The sequence below is a fragment of the Echiichthys vipera genome (assembly GCF_963691815.1).
Source record: "Echiichthys vipera genome assembly, chromosome: 14".
Taxonomy (NCBI): domain Eukaryota; kingdom Metazoa; phylum Chordata; class Actinopteri; order Perciformes; family Trachinidae; genus Echiichthys; species Echiichthys vipera.
Window position 1 is genome coordinate 4,765,173 of NC_139839.1, and position 5,000 is coordinate 4,770,172.

Here is a 5,000-nt window from a genome sequence, read left to right on the forward strand (position 1 = left end):
TTGTTTTGTGTCTCTTTGTGGTTGTTTTGTGTCTCTTTGTAGTTGTTTTGTGTCTCTTTGTGGTCATTTTGTGTCTCTTTTTGGTCGTTTTGTGTCTCTTTGTGGTTGTTTTGTGTCTCTTTGTGGTTGTTTGGTGTCTTTTTGTAGTTGTTTTTGTGTCTCTTTGTAGTTGTTTTGTGTCTCTATGAGTTTTTCTGTCTCTTTGTGGTCGTTTTGTGTCTCTTTGTGCTTGTTTTGTGTCTCTTTGTAGTTGTTTTGTCTTTTTTTAGTTGTTTTGTGTCTCTTTGTAGTTGTTTTGTGTCTCTTTGTGGTTGTTTTGTGTCTCTTTGTAGTTGTTTTGTGTCTCTTTGTAGTTGTATTTTGTCTCTTTGTAGTTGTTTTGTGTCTCTTTGTGGTTGTTTTGTGTCTCTTTGTGGTTGTTTTTTGTCTCTTTGTGGTTGTTTTTGTCTCTGTTGTTGTTTTGTGTCTCTTTGTAGTTGTTTTGTGTCTCTTTGTAGTTGTTTTGTGTCTCTTTGTAGTTGTTGTGTGTCTCTTTGTAGTTGCTTCTTCTCTTTGTGGTTGTTTTGTGTCTCTTTGTAGTTGTTTTGTGTTTCTATGTGGTTGTTTTGTGTCTCTTTGTAGTTGTTTTGTGTCTCTTTGTGGTTGTTTTGTGTCTCTTTGTAGTTGTTTTTTGTCTCTTTGTGGTTGTTTTGTGTCTCTTTGTGGTTGTTTGGTGTCTTTTTGTAGTTGTTTTTTGTCTCTTTGTAGTTGTTTTGTGTCTCTTTGTAGTTGTTTTGTGTCTCTTTGTGTTTTTTTGTCTCTGTGGTCGTTTTGTGTCTCTTTGTGCCTGTTATGTGTCTCTTTGTGGTCGTTTTGTGTCTCTTTGTGCCTGTTTTGTGTCTCTTTCTAGTTGTTTTGTCTTTTTGTAGTTTTGTGTCTCTTTGTAGTTGTTTTGTGTCTCTTTGTGGTTGTTTTGTGTCTCTTTGTGGTTGTTTTGTATCTATTTGCAGTTGTTTTGTGTCTCTTTGCAGTTGTTTTGTGTCTCTTTGTAGTTGTTTTGTGTCTCTCTGTAGTTGTATTTTGTCTCTTTGTGGTTGTTTTTTGTCTCTTTGTGGTCGTTTTTTGTCTCTTTGTAGTTCTTTTGTGTCTCTTTGTGGTTGTTTTGTGTCTCTTTGTAGTTGTTGTGTGTCTCTTTGTAGTTGCTTCTTCTCTTTGTGGTTGTTTTGTGTCTCTTTGTAGTTGTTTTGTGTTTCTTTGTGTTTGTTTTGTGTCTCTTTGTGGTTGTTTTGTGTTTCTTTGTAGTTGTTTTGTGTTTCTTTGTGGTTGTTTTTTTTCTCTTTGTTGTTGTTTTGTGTCTCTTTGTAGTTGTTTTGTGTCTCTTTGTGGTTGTTTTGTGTCTCTTTGTAGTCGTTTTGTGTCTCTTTGTAGTTGTTTTGTGTCTCTTAGTGGTTATTTTGTGTCTCTTTGTGGTTGTTTTGTGTCTCTTTGTAGTCGTTTTGTGTCTCTTTGTAGTTGTTTTGTGTCTTTTTGTAGTTGTTTTTTGTCTCTTTGTAGTTGTTTTTTGTCCCTTTGTTGTTTTGTGTCTCTTTGTAGTTGTTTTGTGTCTCTTTGTAGTTGTTTTGTGTCTCTTTGTGGTTGTTTTGTGTCTCTTTGTAGTTGTTTTGTGTCTCTTTGTGGTTGTTTTGTGTCTCTTTGTAGTTGTTTTGTGTCTCTTTGTGGTTGTTTTGTCTCTTTGTAGTTGTTTTGTGTCTCTTTGTAGGCGTTTTGTGTCTCTTTGTAGTTGTGGTGTTTCTCTTTGTAGTTGTTTTGTGTCTCTTTGTGGTTGTTTTGTGTCTCTTTGTAGTTGTTTTGTGTCTCTTTGTGGTTGTTTTGTGTCTCTTTGTAGTTGTTTTGTGTCTCTTTGTAGTTGTTTTGTGTCTCTTTGTGGTTATTTTGTGTGTCTTTGTGGTTGTTTTGTGTCTCTTTGTGGTTGTTTTGTGTCTCTTTGTGGTTGTTTTTTGTCTCTTTGTGGTTGTTTTGTGTCTCTTTGTGGTTGTTTTGTGTCTCTTTGTAGTTGTTTTGTGTCTCTTTGTGGTTGTTTTGTGTCTCTTTGTAGTTGTTTTGTGTCTCTTTGTAGTTGTATTTTGTCTCTTTGTGGTTGTTTTTTGTCTCGTTGTGGTCGTTTTTTGTCTCTTTGTAGTTGTTTTGTGTCTCTTTGTGGTTGTTTTGTGTCTCTTTGTGGTTGTTTTTTGTCTCTTTGTGGTTGTTTTTGTCTTTGTTGTTGTTTTGTGTCTCTTTGTAGTTGTTTTGTGTCTCTTTGTAGTTGTTTTGTGTCTCTTTGTAGTTGTTGTGTGTCTCTTTGTAGTTGCTTCTTCTCTTTGTGGTTGTTTTGTGTCTCTTTGTAGTTGTTTTGTGTTTCTATGTGGTTGTTTTGTGTCTCTTTGTAGTTGTTTTGTGTCTCTTTGTGTTTTTTTGTCTCTGTGGTCGTTTTGTGTCTCTTTGTGCCTGTTATGTGTCTCTTTGTGGTCGTTTTGTGTCTCTTTGTGCCTGTTTTGTGTCTCTTTCTAGTTGTTTTGTCTTTTTGTAGTTTTGTGTCTCTTTGTAGTTGTTTTGTGTCTCTTTGTGGTTGTTTTGTGTCTATTTGCAGTTGTTTTGTGTCTCTTTGCAGTTGTTTTGTGTCTCTTTGTAGTTGTTTTGTGTCTCTCTGTAGTTGTATTTTGTCTCTTTGTGGTTGTTTTTTGTCTCTTTGTGGTCGTTTTTTGTCTCTTTGTAGTTCTTTTGTGTCTCTTTGTGGTTGTTTTGTGTCTCTTTGTAGTTGTTGTGTGTCTCTTTGTAGTTGCTTCTTCTCTTTGTGGTTGTTTTGTGTCTCTTTGTAGTTGTTTTGTGTTTCTTTGTGTTTGTTTTGTGTCTCTTTGTGGTTGTTTTGTGTTTCTTTGTAGTTGTTTTGTGTTTCTTTGTGGTTGTTTTTTTTCTCTTTGTTGTTGTTTTGTGTCTCTTTGTTGTTGTTTTGTGTCTCTTTGTGGTTGTTTTGTGTCTCTTTGTAGTCGTTTTGTGTCTCTTTGTAGTTGTTTTGTGTCTCTTAGTGGTTGTTTTGTGTCTCTTTGTGGTTGTTTTGTGTCTCTTTGTAGTCGTTTTGTGTCTCTTTGTAGTTGTTTTGTGTCTTTTTGTAGTTGTTTTTTGTCTCTTTGTAGTTGTTTTTTGTCCCGTTTTGGTTGTTTTTTGTCTCTTTGTTGTTTTGTGTCTCTTTGTAGTTGTTTTGTGTCTCTTTGTAGTTGTTTTGTGTCTCTTTGTGGTTGTTTTGTGTCTCTTTGTAGTTGTTTTGTGTCTCTTTGTGGTTGTTTTGTCTCTTTGTAGTTGTTTTGTGTCTCTTTGTAGTTGTTTTGTGTCTCTTTGTAGTTGTGGTGTTTCTCTTTGTAGTTGTTTTGTGTCTCTTTGTAGTTGTTTTGTGTCTCTTTGTGGTTGTTTTGTGTCTCTTTGTAGTTGTTTTGTGTCTCTTTGTGGTTGTTTTGTGTCTCTTTGTAGTTGTTTTGTGTCTCTTTGTAGTTGTTTTGTGTCTCTTTGTGGTTATTTTGTGTCTCTTTGTAGTTGTTTTGTGTCTCTTTGTGGTTGTTTTGTGTCTCTTTGTAGTTGTTTTGTGTCTCTTTGTGGTTGTTTTGTGTCTCTTTGTAGTTGTTTTGTGTCTCTTTGTAGTTGTTTTGTGTCTCTTTGTAGTTGTTTTGTGTCTCTTTGTGGTTGTTTTGTGTCTATATGTAGTTGTTTTGTGTCTCTTTGTAGTTGTTTTGTGTCTCTTTGTGGTTGTTTTGTGTCTCTTTGTGGTTGTTTTGTGTCTATATGTAGTTGTTTTGTGTCTCTTTGTGGTTGTTTTGTGTCTCTTTGTGGTTGTTTTGTGTCTCTTTGTAGTCGTTCTGTTTAATATCAAATAAAAAGTACAAAATCTTTCCGAGGTTCAGAGTTTTTATTAAACAGAAACTGAATCAAATCATTAAACTCAAAATGATGATGAGTCAAAAATAACGTGATGTAGACGAACATCGTGAAGCTCGAGTCATTCATGTCGTACAAATGTGAACGTGTTGTTCCTGATTTCTGTATAAAAAGTTCCACTGTGAGCAGGAAGCACAGGATCTCCACCAATCAGGCGCCTCCACAGCAGCGAGGGTCAGGGAGGCCACGCCTCCTCCGGTCAAAGGTCAACAGAAGGTTTTTGTTTGTAAAAGATATGAAATCTACGTTTGCAGCGTGATTTTCCGTCCGCACGACTTCAGTCCGAGCGAGAGACGACGAGTTCCATCTGCCGCCAACGACACCAAACACCCGAACCGTCCCGTCTACGGATGGATGGATGGTTCGTCGGTTGGATGATTGGATGGATGGATGGTTCGTCGGTTGGATGATTGGATGGATGGATGGTTCGTCGGTTGGATGATTGGATGGATGGATGGTTCGTCGGTTGGATGATTGGATGGATGGATGGTTCGTCGGTTGGATGATTGGAAGGATGGATGGTTCGGCGGTTGGATGATTGGATGGATGGATGGTTCGTCGGTTGGATGATTGGATGGATGGATGGATGGTTCGTCGGTTGGATGATTGGAAGGATGGATGGTTCGTCGGTTGGATGATTGGATGGATGGATGGTTCGTCGGTTGGATGATTGGATGGATGGATGGTTCGTCGGTTGGATGATTGGATGGATGGATGGTTCGTCGGTTGGATGATTGGATGGATGGATGGTTCGTCGGTTGGATGATTGGATGGATGGATGGTTCGTCGGTTGGATGATTGGATGGATGGATGATTGGATGGATGGATGGTTCGTCGGTTGGATGATTGGATGGATGGATGGTTCGTCGGTTGGATGATTGGAAGGATGGATGGTTCGTCGGTTGGATGATTGGATGGATGGATGGTTCGTCGGTTGGATGATTGGATGGATGGATGGTTCGTCGGTTGGATGATTGGATGGATGGATGGTTCGTCGGTTGGATGATTGGATGGATGGATGGTTCGTCGGTTGGATGATTGGATGGATGGATGGTTCG